Genomic DNA, 17,672 nt, shown 5'->3' with positions numbered 1-17,672 from the left:
AATTTTCAGAGTAAGCATGTTGCCAGATCTCATGTTCCAGCTTCCCCAAGAGAAACTCGAAAGAAATGATGTAGCGAAGGATTCTAAAATAAACATTCAAATTAATGCTCATAGACCTGAGTTGTAATTCGGACTCGCTTCCATCATTATTACGTCTCCCAACCATTTGGTTTTGAAGAACACCTGGCAAAGAGTTATCCTGAAGTCGTGTTGCCTTATTGAACCCAGCATAGACTGAATCTATACCCTTTCTGTCTGCTGGTTCTGTATCATCGTGACTATTGTCCAGCTTCTTGATCTTGTGTATTACTTGCACGTTTCTTTAGTGAATTCATTGGTTCTGACAGGATCCATATTTTTGATCTCTACATGTCCACATGGCATTAAATCTAACTGTGGGAAATGTTATCATCACACTACAGTTATTATATTGACAAGCACATTTCCCTGAGTAGTCAGTCATGGAAATGGAGAGATTACTCATTTTCTGAAATACATGATGGCTATGAAGAGGGCAGTATAGGCTAATGGAAAGAGCTCTAGATGGATGAACATGATTCTTTTTATGACAGAAAACCATTAATTAAATGCCTTTTTCCATGTATTACTGTGCTAATCTCCACACTCAGGGTCGTACTCAGAATTTATTTTTTCCTTTGTAAATTTGCAAACTACCATATAGTAATACAACACAAATATTTATAGATATCAAGAAAAATGTCATTACATTAACACATGGTACAAAAATATAATTGCATAAAGCTGAGGATTTATTTTGGGACTGGTGAGAAATGATGGGGTAGGAGTGAGGGGAGACAAGGTTGGAAAACATTTCAGAAGAGAACCCAGAAAAGTAGCCATCAGGACTCTGTCCCCACTAGGCTGGGGAAGCAGCCAGGCCTTTTCTGGAGAATGCAGAAGGCTTGGCTTTTTGAAATGAATGAAAATGGAGTAAGGGGTGTGTACAGAAACATGTACTTAGTACCTGTTTTATGACTTCACTTTTGTTCTGTGTGCATTAGGTATTTATGTTGCTCTTCACTAGAAGACCCGATCTAAATTTATTGGAACAAATGAAGAAATGTATTCCAGTGATTCAGTGATTCAGGTCTTCATAGGTTGATGGGAGGTGAAGGGACCTGGAGTTAGAAGGAGGAACTCAAGCTCCCACTGAGAAGAGGTTGCTGTCTTTGGTTTGGAGCAGGCAGAAGGAGCAGAAGAGGAGAAAATGTGTTTTAAAATTGTCAATCAGCAAAGTGTCAATGCAGGAAGGGGTACCCTTCTAAGCAATGGCCAGCCACATATTGTTAGATAATTAATGGAAGGTCTCCCCCTCCCCCACATGGCCTATGAGAAGGCATGGAGGAAGTCTGCATAGTTTTTCAGGAATAACCTCAGTGAACACAGAAGTGCCCCTACATTGAAGGGAGTCTGGAACCCGAGGACTTTGTTCTTCAGAAAAGAGAGAACCAAGATTGGATTAAGTTCCACAGTCATTAAAATCAATTTATATTTATATGCTAAGCATATGAGCTACACCTTTGTTATTTTGTTTCTTTAAACTTTAAGTGTTATGCTCTCATAATTGTACATAATTAGTTTTCTATCCATATAGATTTATCATTAGATAATTATACCTAAATTAGTAATTACAGAAATGTCTTCTAGCTGATCCTGGTGCTCTGCAAATAGCTGTTTGGTCCTAGTTCTTAATAGTGGGGATGCAAGCTGGAGACTTGACCCAGGGTTTCCTAGAGGCACATGTCCCAGAGGGGAGAAGAGGAGAAGGAGACCTTCAGGCAGACAGTGCTGCTTGAGGCTCTTGTTTTTAGAATGGTTGGAGAGAATGGAATGGTGGATACAGAGCCTCTTAGCTCAAATAAAAGAGTTAGACATAAATTTTGACACCTACCAGGGAAGGGGGAAAGCATTTCCTCCTTAGCTTTTAAAAAGTCTAGAATTTTTTTTTAAAATTCTTGTTTCCTGATCACCTTTCAAGCAAGTGTCATATGACGTTACATCTGAAAAAATAGTTGTGTCCCTAGGAAAATGGAGTTTAAAAATATTGAAGAAAGATGACTCTTTTGGCCCATCTTTCTCAGGCATAGGAGACTTAAGATATGTCTCTGAATGAAATCTCATGCCATCTTTATGGCCATCCTGTCCCTTCCTATCCTTTGTGGCTGTCTTCACCATCCTCTGGGTCGTAGATGTCAGGGCTTTAATCTTACAGTCACTGCAAAGAAGAAATGTAGTTGGAAATCCTGCCGGGGTAGAATCTGCACAAGGCCAGTGCCTATTAGATGAATAAGGAGCTGAGGCTGCCACTGCCCACTTCCCATCTCCCCTATGCCAGCCACACCCCCAGAGAGACATTGGCCATTATTTCCCCAGACTAAATTCACAGTAAACTCTGGTGGGAGTTTAAGAAGGTTTCAAGTGTGTATTCCAGAGCAATATAGTGCCAGAAATTTGGGAATTGTTTTTCTTTAGCCAACATATTTCTTTGTCCAAGGAATAAGACAGAAACTCACATCTCCCTTGTGCCCTGGCTTTAGCAATTTTCTCTGTAATTGGTCCCATGTTTCTCAGCAAGCTTATCTTTCAGCCCACCCTTTCTTGGTATCTTTGTGCACCCTCCACTCCCACCCTATAAAATGCTTCCTTTCTCCAAATGATAACTGTCCTGCCCTCAGTTCCTTTTTCTGTCTTGTAAACTCTGTCTCCTTAGGCTTTGACTGAGTATAAATGGATTCATTTGATTATGCTTTTATTGTTGTTATAATTTTGGGGTTTTCTTGTTCCACGGAGGGACAGGCAGAAACTCTGGGCTTGTAGTTGAGCTGAATAAGAAGTAGTGCCTTAAGTCCAGTTAACTCCTTACCAGTGATATGGCATGTCTTCATTCATCTACAGTTAAATACGTGATATGGTGAGAATTTATCTTCTTATGGACATTGCATAGTCTGGTCTATATAAGGGATGCATAGTTCCCCTGTGACTTTGAGCCTTCTCTCTAAATAATAAATCTGACTTTATTAAATTAAAGCACATTTTCACCTCCTGACCTGGCTTTCATTAGAAAGGCTTCCCATAGGTTTTACAGAAAATGTCCCAGCTGGAGCCATTTAGACAATAGTGCCCCATACTCCAGTGGTTTTTCTCTTACTCCTTAGCTTCTCCTCTATTATCAGGGATGGGGATTTTTATTCCATCTCTCTATAAAGAAAAAGTCTGAAAGCCCTCAGTCTTGGGAGTGATCAGATCTTTCTGGCATACTGATATGTATCCCGATTGAGTGTTTAGGGTACATTTTTAGAACAGTTCTTCTTTTGTTGACAAAGGGAAATTGAGACTGAAGCAATGACATAAACTATCAGGACCAAAGGAGGAACATTGTATGAATTTTTTTGACTTGTCATTTCTTTGTGGCTGGACATATTTGATCTGGGAGGAAATATGCATGGTTGGATACTATATTAGGGTTATAAATTATGTAATTAATTTTACAGAGTGAGATTGATACTATGAATGTACATTCATCCAAAATATTAGGAAGTAAAAGACTAAAAAATATGTGAACGTATTTTTAACTAGATCTTTAAACTAAAGGCCAGCTTTACAGCTTCCTTCCTGCTCTGTATCTCTCTCATGCATGTTTCTTTTCAAAGCTGGCATCTTGTTCAGATCAGCTCCACAGGATACAAGGAGCAAGAGCATGTACATGTGCAGGCACACACACACACACACACACACACACCACCATCATTGTAAAATAGTATAATAGTGAAATGTTTTTCTCTGTATCTGAACTGCTTTCTTCTCCTTGAATTTTTATTTTACACATTTCATCTTGCTTATATAATCCAAAGGGAAATAGTCTATAGCCTATTTCCTATGAACAAATGCTGAAATGATTAAAATCTGACTGACTTCACTAACATATGCAAAGTTATTTCTGATGACAACTGCAATAGAGGCCCTATTGATGGGACTAAATTGACTTTAATTTTTGTGTGATGAATGAATACTATACTGGGCTATGTAGTCGATTTGGTTAAATTTTATTGCTTTAGTTAAATTTTCAAAAAGGAAAACTTAAGCATGCAGGTCAGTCAAGAGGCGTTGAATTGGTGTATACATTAGAGGGTAGGAATTTACTTCCCCCTGCTTCTATAAGGGAAAAGATAATCAATTACTCCTTGTGTATATTTATGAAATCAGAATGCTGGTTACCAGCCAAGGTTTTTCTTTTTCGAAAACTGCAGAGAAGGTTTGCGATGAAAGCCAAAACCCTTTGAAAAGAGGCACTGGATATGTCTCCTTCTATGAATAAGAATAAAAGAAGATTTCCCCCTAAGCCTGCATGACTAAAGATAACATATCTCATTCCAATAATAGTCTCTCCCTTTTTTCGGTACTATAAAAACAACAACAACAAATAAATTTGGAGGAGCTTAACTTCAAATACAATTAACACCTTGAGCAAGTTGATTTTGGGAACAATGCTGAGCTCAAGGGTGGCTTCCTAGAGGAAATCTTGACCAGTTTCAGACCTGAGTGGTGAATGGGAGTCAACTAGTCCAAGGCAGGTGAAGCACAGTGCCTGGAGAGAAGCCAGTCAAGGCAGAAGGTAAGGGCTTAGCAGTGAGTACAGCTCTTCTTGCACAATGTCTTCCACATATTAAGAATTCAGTAGACATTCAAAATGACTGGGTCCTTTCAAAAAGTAAAACCAAGGCTGGTAGCTGTTGGGGATGGCGTTTGTTTCTTTGATATAAAGAGGTGATTGCCGAAAGGATGAAAGGAGGGTAGACAGGGAATAAAAGAAACTTACGATTTACTTCACTTACTTCACAGAGTCTGGCAGAAACATAACCGAAGCGAATTCATAGCTTTGCATAAAGCTTACTCTAGAAGGAGTGATGAATAAATGGATACGGTATTCATTTTTAAACATTATTTTGTGGCCCATTATCCACTAAACATAATTCCTATAAAAAAAGAGAGTAAAATTTATCTTTGGGATCTAGATTTGGATATACTAGGGCTATCTTTATGAAACTGTTGCCAAAAAGGAAGACAGGGAAGAAGATAGAAAATGCTAAAGCTAGAAGAGGAAAGAGTATAAGATATTTTAGGAAAGTAAAAAATGAGAAAGAAAAAAATTTAATGCCATACTGACAAACACAAACAACATACAAAAATTCTACTTATTTAAAGAGTATATACTCTCAGAAGTGAAGAAGCACTAACTCTCAGATGACAAAGCTGTCTTGAATACACAATGCTAGTTATTTGGTATAATTGTTTTTAGTTAGCAGTTAAATGAATACTATAAAATGGATATTTTAAAAAACAATGCTATCTATTTTCTGAAGTTTCTGTATCTAAAAAAAGAAAAATATAGAAATAATGGATTTGGGAATATCTGTAAGGGAAGAGCAATTAAGAGAGTTTTTGTTACTACAGGACAAGGACAGTAACAAAGAACAGTCTCACACATTTGATGAAATATCTAGCTGTGTGTTCCGCACTCAGGAACCATAAGCCATTAAACAATTCTATTATGCTCCCAAGAGCCACTTGCATTCTAGCCAATAAAATACCTTAAGCCAAAGCAAATTAGAACATCAAAGTAGCTTTTCTCACCAAGTGACACAAAGACATTACTGTTTCTGAAATGAGAACAGAAAGGCTATGACATGACTTCTACTGAGTCACAAGGAGGAATTCTTGGAATCCCCACTTCCTTTGCCTTCCTTCCGCCAGGCATAGCAGGAATGACTGAATAATTGTTTGTAAGACTTAAAAATACAGTTGTAATAGCATTACCTAAATAGGGAAGAAATCACCTTTATATGCATTATCCACCAGTGAGATAACTTTCACTTAAATTTGCATCCAGTACTTCACCAGCCACCTTTTCAATATTCTTCACAAAATGCACACACATATTGGTTATTTTTAATAATGAAAATATTTCTATACTCGTGAATTTTCAGTATCACCAATTTGCACAGTTGAATCATTTTTTTAATGAGTACAGGGTAAGAATGGAGAAGGAAATTTTTTGGATTTATTCCAGTTTGGGAATTTGGTAGATATTTGCTTTAGAACAGGTTGTTGGGGATATTGGCAAGAAAGTGGATGAGTGGGAGACCATGGAGTCTAAGTTGAATATGGAAGGTTGTACACACATTTATTACCTTACAATTTCTGTGGAGCAGGAGTTGGACATGGCTTAGCTAAGCCTACTCTTTAGTGTCTCACAGAGTTGTAACAAATGTGTCAGTTGGACTGCCTTTTCATCTGGAGGCATAACTGGGGAAGCAACCACTTCCAAACTCACTCAGATTGTTGGCAGAATTCATTTCCTTGCAGTTTTAGGACTGAGGGCCCCAGCTTCTTGAAGGATGTCAGCTGGAGTCCATGTTTACTTCCTAAAGTTGGTGTATAGTTCCTAGAGGCTACTTATAGTTCCTAGAAGCTACCCGTCGTTCCTAGTGGCAACTCATGGTTCCTGGATATCTTTCCCACCATGGGCTTTCCCAACGTGGTGAATTAGTTCATCAAGCCAGCAAGGAGTTTCTAGAGTGTGAGTCTGCTGGCAAGATGGAGTCTTATATAACTTAAAGTAACTAAGGAAGTAGCATCTCATAATCTTTACCATCTGTTGTTGGTTAGAAGAAAGGCACATAGTTCCTGCCCACACTCAAGGGGAGGTGACTACACAGAGGTATGAATACCAGGAGGTAGGGATCTTGGGTGGCCATCTTAGAGACTGTTTGCCACAGTATATAAATGCTAAAAGATCAACTGATTTTTTTTTTGCCCTTGTTCAGAGGCAAAAACAATTGATCCTATGGGCTGGAGTATTGTGTTGATTGTTAATACATGGGGATTGGTAAGATTTGATATAGGAGGAGAATAGGGAGCTCTGGAGAGGAAATGGGGACAGGAATGCTAGTGATTTAGAAATCTGTTAGACATTGATGCTGCTGGAGTGATCTAACTAATTTCTTTTAAAAAAGAAGCATAAATTCATAAGTCTTTGACCCTATCTCTGACTTGCTATTTTAGCCAGGCTCCATTGTAAAACAAACAAAACCAGTGTGTGTGTGTCTGTGTGCACACATGGGTGTGTGTGCAGTTTTCTCCTCTTTTACTGAGAGGATTAGTTAGAAAATTTGATTTGAAATAGAACATAAAATGTTTATTTTTATAATCTTGATTTTAACTGCATAATAAAATACATGAATAGTAATATGGCAGGCTTTTAGAATCTAACTCTATAAACTGTGAATTTTATGGTTGAAAAGAGTAATGCATATATGAAAAAACACAGAAGAAAGTTTCAAATGCAGGTCCTCTGTTCATCACATTCTTTTGTCCCTAAGGACTGACATACTCTCAGATCTATTTATAAGCTATAATATTTGCCCAAAACAGTGGTTGTCTCTAAGAAAAGTAGGCCACTTAGGCCGGGCACGGTGGCTCACGCCTGTAATCCCAGCACTTTGGGAGGCCGAGGTGGGTGGATCACGAGGTCAGGAGATCAAGACCATCCTGGCTAACACGGCGAAACCCCATCTCTACTAAAAATACAAAAAATTAGCCGGGCGTGGTGGTGGACGCCTGTAGTCCCAGCTACTCAGAAGGCTGAGGCAGTAAAATGGTGTGAACCCAGGAGGCGGAGCTTGCAGTGAGCCGAGATCGCACCACTGCACTCCAGCCTGGGCAACAGAGTGAGACTCTGTCTCAAAAAAAAAAAAGAAAAGTAGGCCACTTAATTGTTAGCCATCCCTTCTTTTTCATACTGTATTAACTCTCAACCTGGCATGGGTCTGCATGGCAGAATCTGAAAAACTGCTTTAATTCATATTAATATTTTTATTTAATATTTAAGGGAATTTGGTAATATTTCTCAAATTTAATTCTTCTGCTGGTTCCCTCTCTATTTCCAGAACATGATTTCCCCCACCTTGGGTGTAATTCTTGCTCCTTCTGGAATGAAAGAAGACACTGAATTATGGTTACAAGTGATGACTCTGGTCAGATCTACTGACTGGATGACTGACTCATGGGTTTGGGTCTTGACATCACTTACTATTAGCTAGATGACACTGAGCAAGCTACTTAGACTCTCTGGGTCTCAGGTTCCTCACCTGTAAAAAAGGTTGTTGTGAATATACAATGTGATTTAAACATTGATAAATTTGTGTATATAATAAATGCTCAATGATAGCTATTATAATCCTATCTTTGGGGTTAATTATTTTCTACCCTTTACTTGCCATCAGCTAATTTTCTGATCTTTCCCCTATATGAAGTAAAAATATTGGCACTTGGCTTATGTCTCTTGTTCATGTCTTGGAAGTATCTTTTATTATTTGTGTCCTATTTATAGCCAATTTAGTGGCATAGTCTCAGAATTTTTTACCCTTTCCAACTCTAGCAACCTCAAACATCGCCAAAGTTCAGGCACTGACACTGCGGCCATCTAGTAAACCTTGTTGGCACAAGAAATTTATATCCTTCTAAAGTTCTTAAGTGTCAATATTCCATTTGCAGATTACAACCTCAACTTCTTCCAGCTTTCTTATATCCTCACTCCTAGTAAAACCACGATTTGACCTTAATCTTTGAATTCTTCTTTATCTTCACTTATTGATTTTTTTTCCAGTACTTAATCTGGATTCCATGCATCAGCCCAATAACTCTGTTACTAACATTCATCCTGTTACCTGCATTTTGAGTGTGTGGATTTGAGCTCAATGCCACAATTTACCTTCTCTGCTCCTTTAGCAGTGCTGCTCCATGCTGCTGAAGAAAATCTTACTGCCATGTGAACAGATATCTGGACACACACTTGTCTCCAGCCTCAGTAGGACCTTCATGCTTCATCATTTCCCTCTTCCATGTTTCTCCTCAGGCAATACAAATCATTGCTAAATGTTTCAAGTCATATATCTGCCCATATCTCCTAATTCTCTGCGGAGTATGCCTTTTGCTACTTTCACAAGAAAAGCAAGGTAATTAGTTGTGAAATAACTTGAACTCTCCACTCACCACTTACAGAATTACCCCATTTGTATCTATTTTTTCTTCTTTCTTTCAGTGTCATAGAGGATAGATGATGTGAGCCTCTCTCCATGTGTAATCAGTACTCCCATCCCCTCCCACCCCAAGTGTAAGCTTGTGCATGCAGTGAGCCCCTGCATGCATGCACTGACTTGCTTTTAATTCTATCCCTTCCTTCTCCCCCAGAATGTTGCTGTATTATTTCCCTATTTCAAACTCTATATTTCTACTTTTTCCCATCTCATAATCCATCCCCAAAAATAGAATCTTCCAGGCATTTAAAAGCAGTGCAATGTAGTTAGAGTGACAGGCTGCATTGGAAAGCAAAAGGTCCAAGTCGGAAAAGCAATGCGAAGCTCAAGGGCAGAGGGTGAGGTAAATGGAATATAGGAGAACATGAGTTCTGAGGACAAAAGCCTGCAAGATAGGACAGATATGGGCCATAGCTGGGCTGACAGACCACCTCAAAAACTCATGCATGTGCAGACCATAAGAAGCTTATAGTTGCTATTGGCAACATGAAAAGTCACATCTTTCCTCCATCAGTGTTACAAGAATAGTGAAAAAAGCCACAGTATAACCAGGCTTTAGAGCTGTTTCTCCTGAGCACCCTTTGGCTCACGTAAGCCCAACCTCTAAGTTCAACCACGTGAGGGAAAACTGCTCAAATAGGTTTTATGCACAAAGTCATCCAAAGAATGATATCTAGGTGGCAATTAGTTGCAGAATATAAAATCTTAGCTCAACATTAGATAGCTACATAAGCTCTGTATTCTACATAGACACATGTAATAGTACAGTAGTGTATGGAGTCTAAATTGTGAACGGAGTGGGGGAGGCAAAATTATGGAGCGACTTGCTTATACACTTCAATATTCTGAACCTAATAATTTAACAAGTGTTTTCAAGAGCTTCAGGAATCATTTGTTATTTTCATACAAGCTTTCTTTAATCCCTAAGATCCTTATCCCCATGATAATTTGAAAGTGGAGTGCAAAGGAATAACAAGTAGATTGAGATTAAAGCTGTAAAAATGCCAGCTTATAAGAGGCCCTTTTTCTGTGATCGTAGGTGTGTTGTGAAGTGAAGCAGTGGTTCCTTAAGTGTGGTCCCTGGATGAGAAGTATCAGCATCACCTGGGAAAATTTTGGAACTGCAATTTGTTGTGTCTCACACCAGACCTATCAAATCAGGTTCTCTGGGAGTGCAGTCCTGCAAATCTGTATTTCAGCAAGTCCTCCAGGAGACTGATGCATCTCAAGTTTGAGAACCACTGGCTTTAGACGATTGGAGCAGCACTGTACATGGATAAATTTGCAGCTACTTAAATGATTTATCAAAGGAATGCTAGAAAACGGTATTTGGTTTTATGAATAGGTACTTGGAAGAGAAATTTAATCCTGATAAAATTTATAATATATTAATGGGGCTGAAATATTATTCCAAATGATAGAATTGTGATATCTTAAAAGGAAATGGACTTTATAGCCTGAAATTATAGATTAAATTTAACAAGCTGAGATTTGATAAGGAATAGAGGCAAATTCCCATATTTAGCTACAAACCCCCAAATGAATGTGTATCAGATGGGAGAAAAATGTCCTGAAACCTTTAGTTGACTACACATTCAATATGAATCAATGATATGATGTGGCTACAACAAATTATCATAGTATATTATTCACTCATTTATTTGTTTGTTCATTTATTCATTAATTATTTATTGAGTGCCTACCATAAACCAGATGCTGTACTGGTCACTAAGAACGCAAGGATGAGTAAAGCAGACATGGTCTTCTCATTTAAAGGAACTTACATTCCCATGATTAGTAAAATAAAAACCAGCAAACAAATCTATAAAATACTTTTTAGTTACTGTTAAGTGTTAATAAGAACAGCAAGAGTGATGAAGACCATACTGTTCTTTGTTGTATATATCACCCAACCCCATGCCTATAGAATTGTGCTCAGCTGAGGTGAGTCACACTTCTGGAGAATTAGACAGATGAGGAAAGTTTAGCGCAATGGGTTTCAAACTTGAGCATGCATGAGGAACACCTGGAGGGCTTTTTAAAAGCCGGATTGCTGATTCCTAAGCCCCAGAGTTTCTCATTTAATTGGTTTGACTTGGGACCCCAAAACTTACATTTCTAACAAGTTCCCAAGGGTAATGATGCTGTTGCTGGTTTGGGAACCACTGGTTTACACCAGGATAAGGCTAGGGAGGACCAGGACCTGGGCATGCTTTTCTCATAGAAGAGGAAACTTCAATAAGACATGATAGTGGTTTTGAAGTATTTGTAGGAATGATATGTATAAAAATAGATTAAGTTTATTCTATGTAGTCTGAGAAGTAGGATGTAGGTTATTTGGAAGAAGCAGGGAGACACAGTGTAGAAACATAAATAACTTTTCATCTTAGAGCCGATTTAAAATGAGATAGATACCTCAGAACGAATGAATTCTACCAGAGGCAATGAAGTGTAGCACTGATGATGACTCACTGGTGATGCTATGTGGACAGAAGAGGCAGAGAAAGCCCATCTACAGAGTCTAGGGCAGTAGAGGGGAGTGGAGGCAGAGAGGAAAACCTGCCCAAATTGCCAGTAACTTTTCGCTTTTTGGTTCTAGCCTTTCTTGAAGCTCAGGCATTTTTGCCTTTGAGTCCTGTGGAGTCATTTCTATAATCCTAAAAAAAATTCTCTATTTCTGTTTAAGCTAATTTCTTGCTCTCATTTTCTAACAAGGAATCTAGTAATGAGAATATCTGTTGGAATTGGAAACATGGAGTTCCTTGGTCATATTTGCCAGTGTAATTTCAGGGCTGCTTTTGGAGTAGACATTAAATTAGACTGAAGAGTGAATGAGAGGTGAAGAAGTAGAGGAATCAAGAGTGGTCTGGAAAGTGTGGCTCAAAGCAAGAGGGAATTTTGGAGTCCAAACACTTTTTGTTTTTTGTTTTTTTTTGCAAAGATAGGAATGACTAGAGCAACTGTATACATTGAGGTAAAACAGACAATTGAATGGGAGAGAGAGAGCAGATAATAATCGGAGTAAGTTGAGGTAGAAATAAAACAGAATGAGATTATAACCCAAAGAAAGAAGTTAGTTTTGAACTAGAGGAGGAACATCTCATCTTCTGAGGAGACAAAGCAAGAAAGGAAGCTTGGCCTTAAAGGGAGGTAGTGGTGAGACAGGGGGCAAGAAGTTGAAATTCACATGAAGTGTGAAGTGAGATAATTTCCTGAGGGAGGGCTGGGATTGCGGAGGGTAGAGTAGGAAGCCTAAGGAGACAATGAAGTTTGAAGCATCACTTCAGGAAGTGGAAAAGGGATTTGACCAAAGACAGAAGAAGGGGTTGTGGAGCAGGAAGGGGAGCCCAGATAAGACCCTTGATTTAGAGTGATAGCAATTGGAAAATTGTGTGATATTTGCCAATGTGATCAGAAGCTCAGGGAAAGTCTAGATGTGGAGACAAATTCCAGGGAGTGTGAAGGGAAGATAGTGATGCAAGGAAGTTGAGAGAACCGTTTTTTTAAAAAGTTATTTGATGGAGGCCAGTCACGGTGGCCCATGCCTGTAATCCCAACACTTTGGGAGGCTGAGGTGGGTGGATCACTTGAGGCCAGGAGTTCGAGACCAGCCTGGCCAACGTGGCAAAACCCCCATTTCTACTAAAAATATATACATTAGCCAGGCGTCGTGGTGCTCATCTGTAGTACCAGCTACTTGGGAGGCTGAGGGTCCATGGGGATTATCTTTCACCAACTTCTTTAAGATCGTTTTTGGCAAAAAAGAAACGCTTGTCCTCATGGTGGGCCTAGATGCTGCAGGCAAGATGATGATTCTGTATAAGCTGAAGCTGGTTGAGATTGTGACCACTGTTCCCATCACAGGCTTCAATGCAGATACATGGAGTCTAGGAACATCAGCTTCACTGTGTGGGACATGGCAGGCCAGCACAAGATCTGGCCTCTGTGGTGCCACTACTTCCAGAACACATAAGGCCTGATCTTTATGGAGGACAGTAGTGACAGAGAGCACATGAACAAGGCCCATGAGGAGCTCATGAGGATGTTGGCTGAGGATGAGCTCTGGAATGCGGCCCCCCTGGTGTTCCCAACACGTAGGCCCTTCTCAACACCATGAACACCACTGAGATCACAGACAAGCTGGGGCTGCATTCCCTGCTCCACAGGAACTGGTACATTCAGGCCACCTGTGGCACCTGTGGTGACCAGCTCCATGAAGGACTGGACTGGCTGTCCAGTCAGCTCCAGAACTGGAAGTGAATGTGACACCCTTCTCCATCTCCCTCATCCTCTTAAAACCTCTTCTTTACTCCCATGTGGCAAAAAGCTCTGTACTGTGAATGCCAGAAACTGCCTTTGTGGTTTGGCTTATTGTGTGCATTGCACTGTGCTGTAAATGTGGCAGAAGCAGCCTGTGGCCAGGCTTTTCATTAAATGTAAATAGGTTTTGTTTCCAACAAGACAGTTTCTGGTAGTCACATGCAATATTACTCAGCTTTTTTTTTTAATTGTAAAAAATAAAATCAACTCACTGGTCAGTGCTGAGAGGGATTGTAGGCCCGTGGGCACCTGGCCTCTGGGATTGATCACTGTTTGGGGATTACTGGACGCACCCCTGGCTTTAGAGCAATGTTGAAATCCATTCTTGTGGTTGGTTTTAAGCCTGAACTCAGCCATTTTTAAAATGGTTAAAAATCCAAGTTGAGAACACTTGAACACACAGAAGGGAGACCCTGCCTAGTGTGGATTTGCAGTTATGGCCTGGATGCTAGTCATCAGCTTGGCTGTTCCCCTCAGGAATGTGAGGTGGTGGCCTGTCAGACCACATCAATTCTGCATGATTGCGATAGAGATCCCTGTGACTCACCTGTTCTTGGGTCACTTTGCATCCTATAGCCTTATGCTTGTCCCTGTGCTTCCATGGTTCCTAAGGGCTGGGTAGGAACCCATTGCCAGCCCACTCTCCCCTAGGCTGGTCAGCTGCCCATCCACCTGCCCACAGCCAGCTCAGGGGACATAGGCCCCACCTGTCCCTTGGTAAGCATATGGCCAGAGTGGGCTCATTGCCTCCAGAACTGACACTCTCTCAGACATATTGGTAGGATGTCTTTGGCATCACCAGCAGGAGTGTGTGTGAGCCAGGCAGGCCATGCTTCTAAACCTACAGACCCTTGGAAGCACCCTATCTCCATGTATGACATAGCTTTCTCTCCCTTAGCTTGCAAGAGTCCAATTTGCTATCAAAAAAGATGACCTCTACTTTTTCTTTTGTATTTTGATGAATACTGCAGAAGCTGGAGCTGTTAAATTATCTTGGGTAAAACCTCAGAACTGGTCTGTTTGATGTCAGGGAATCTTACTTGTTTCAATACACAATTAATAAAAGAAAATAAAAATAATTGCTCTTCAAAATAGATTTCTCCTCTGTCATAGCAGATACACTGAAGCTGCAATTATGACACAGTTACCCTTTGCAAAACTGCTTATAAACTTACTTTCTCCTCATTGAAATATGGGAGTCTTCCTGGCTGACTATGCTGTCAGTGTAGTTTCTGAACAGCTGCTAGAAGCGGACTGGACATCTTGGACCCACTCAGGGCACCAGATGCCCTGCATTAGGGGACTGCTTAGGACTGTTTAAAGCATGGAATTGAGAGGAATTTTTAACTCAACAGCAGAGGAAGTTTTAGTGTGGGCAAAGAGGCCACTAAAAATACTTTGTAAGTACTAGTTTCCTGTGGCTTCTGTGACAAATTACTACAAGTGCAGGAGCTTAAAACAACACAGGATTTATTCTCTTAAAGTTTGGGAGGCCAGAAGTTGAAAACCAAGGTATTTTCAGGACGATGCTCCTTCTGCAGGCTTCAGGGCAGAATCTGTTTCCTTCCCTATTTCAGCTTCTAGAGGTCACCTGCATTGTTTGAGGATGGCCCCTTCCTTTCCTATTCCTTACCTCCAATCTTTCGCTTCTGTCCTCATATCTCCTTCTACTGAGTCTGATCTTTCTGCCTAGCTCTAATAAGGACCCTTGTCATTCCATTAGTGATAACTGGATAATCTAGGATCATCTGTTTTCTTTTTTTTTTTAATTTTAGGTCTAGGGGTACATGTGCAGGTTTGTTATATAGGTAAACTTGTGTCACAGGAGTTTGTTCTGTAAATGATTTCGTCACCCAGGTACTAGACCTAGTGCCCAACAGTTATTTTTTTCTGTTTCTCTCCCTTCTCCCAAACTCTACACTCCAGTAGGCCCCTATGTTTGTTGTTCCCTTCTTCTCTTGGTGTCCATTTGATCTCATTATTTAGCTCCCACTTATAAGTCACAACATGTGGCATTTGGTTTTCTGTTTCTGCATTAGTTTGCTAAGGATTATGGCCTCCAGCTCCATCCATGTTCCTGCAAAGGATGTGATCTTGATCTTTTTATGGCTGCATAGTATTCCATGGTATATATGTACCACATTTTCTTTAATATGTCATTAATGGGCATTTAGATTGATTCTATGTGTTTGCTATTGTGAATAGGGCTGCAGTGAACATATGTGTGCATGTGTCTTTATGGTAGAACAATTTATATTCCTTTGGGTATACACCCAGTAATGGGATTGCTGGGCTGAATGGTAGTTCTGTTTTTAGCTCTTTGAGGAATCACCACACTGCTTTCCACAATGGCTGAACTAATTTACACTCTCACCAACAGTATATAAGTGTTCCCTTGTCTTCACAACCTCGCCAGCATCTGTTATGTTTTGACTTTTTAATAGTAGCCATTCTGACTGGTGTGAGATGGTATCTCATTGTGGTTTTGCTTTGCCTTTCTCTAATTATGAGCGATACTGAGCTTTTTTTCCCCCATGTTTGTTGACTCTATTTATGTCTTCTTTTAAAAACTGTCTGTTCATGTCCTTTGCTCACTTTTTAATGGGGTTGTTGTTTTCTTGTAAATTTATTTAAATCCCTTATAGATGCTGGATATTAGATCTTTGCCAGATGCATAATTTGCAGATACTTTCTCCCAATCTGTAAGTTGTCTGTTTACTCTGTTAATAGTTTCTTTTGCTATGCAGAAGCTCTTAAATTTAATTAGATCCCATTTGTCAATTTTTGCTTTTGTTGCGATTGGTTTTGGGATCTTCCTCATGAAATCCTTGCCAGTTCCTATGGTATTGCCTAGGTTGTCTTCCAGGTTTTTTATAGTTTGGGGTTTTACATTTAAGTCTTTAATCCATCTTGAGCTGATTTTTGTCTATGGTGTAAGGAAGGGCTCCAGTTTCATCTTCTGAATATGGCTAGTCAATTATCCCAGCAACATTTATTGACTAGGCAGTCCTTTTCCCATTGGTTGTTTTTGTCAGCTTTGTCGAAGATCGGATGGTTGTAGGTGTGCAGCCTTATTTCTGGGCTCTCTATTCTGTTCCATTGGTCTATGTGTCTATTTTTGTACTAGTATTGTGCTGTTTGGATTACTGTAGCCCTGTAGTATGGAGATCAGGTAACATGATATCTCCAGCTCTGTTCTTTTGGCTTAGGATTGCCTTGGCTATTCAAGCTTTTTCTTTGGTTCCATATGAATTTTAAAATAGTTTTTTCTAGTTTTGTGAAGAATGTTATTGGTAATTTGATTAGGAATAGGATCAAATCTGTAAACTGCTTTGGGTAGTACGGCTATTTTAACAATATCGATTATTTCCATCCATGAGCATGGAATGTTTTTCCTTTTGTTTGTGTCATCTCTGATTTATTTGAGCAGCATTTTGTAATTCGCATTGTAGGGATCTTTCATCTCCCTGGTTAGCTGTATTCCTGGGTATTTTATTCTTTTTGTGGCAATTGTGAATGGGTTTGCATTCCTGATTTGGCTCTTGGCTTGGCTGTTGTTGCTGTATAGGAATGCTAGTGATTTTTGTACATGGGTTTTGTATCCTGAAACTTTGCTGAGGTTGTTTAACAGTTGAAGGAGATTTTGGGCTATGACTCTGGGGTTTTCTAGATATAGACTCATGTTGTCCGCAAACAGGTATAGTTTGACTTCCTCTTTTTCTATTTGGATGCCCTTTATTTCCTTCTCTTGCCTGATTTCTCTGGTCAGAACTTCCAATACTATGTTGAATGGAAGTGGTGAGAGAGGGCATCTTTGTTTTGTGCTGGTTTTCAAGGGGAATGCTTCTAGCTTTTGCTCATTCAGTGTTGTGTTGGCTGTGGGTTTGTTATGGATGGCTCTTATTATTTTGGGGTATGTTCCTTCAATACCTAGTTTATTGACAGTTTTTACATGAAGGGATGTGAATTTTATCGAAGGCCTTTTCTGCATCTATTGAGATCATGTGATTTTTCTCTTTCATTCTGTTTATATGATGAATCACATTCATTGATTTGCATATATTGAACCAGCCTTGCATCCGAGGCATAAAGCCTACTTGACTGTGATGGATTAGTTTTTTGATGTGCTGCTGGATTTAGTTTGCAAGTATTTTGTTGAGGATCTTTATATCAATCTTTATCAAGGATATTAAGGATATTGGCCTGAAGTTTTCATTTATTTTGGTGTCTCTGCCA

General features: G+C 39.6%; 1 pseudogene; it reads left to right on the top strand.

Moving 5' to 3' along the window:
- Positions 1 to 13,420, top strand: part of LOC100608670 (ADP-ribosylation factor 1-like) — a 51,642-nt pseudogene extending 38,222 nt beyond the window's left edge.
- Positions 13,421 to 17,672: the final 4,252 nt, after the last annotated feature.

This window comes from Pan troglodytes, chromosome 10 (genome assembly GCF_028858775.2).
Source record: "Pan troglodytes isolate AG18354 chromosome 10, NHGRI_mPanTro3-v2.0_pri, whole genome shotgun sequence".
NCBI classification, from domain to species: Eukaryota; Metazoa; Chordata; class Mammalia; order Primates; family Hominidae; genus Pan; species Pan troglodytes.
Note: the sequence above shows the minus strand (reverse complement) of the source record. Positions and strands in the feature narration are given on the sequence as shown.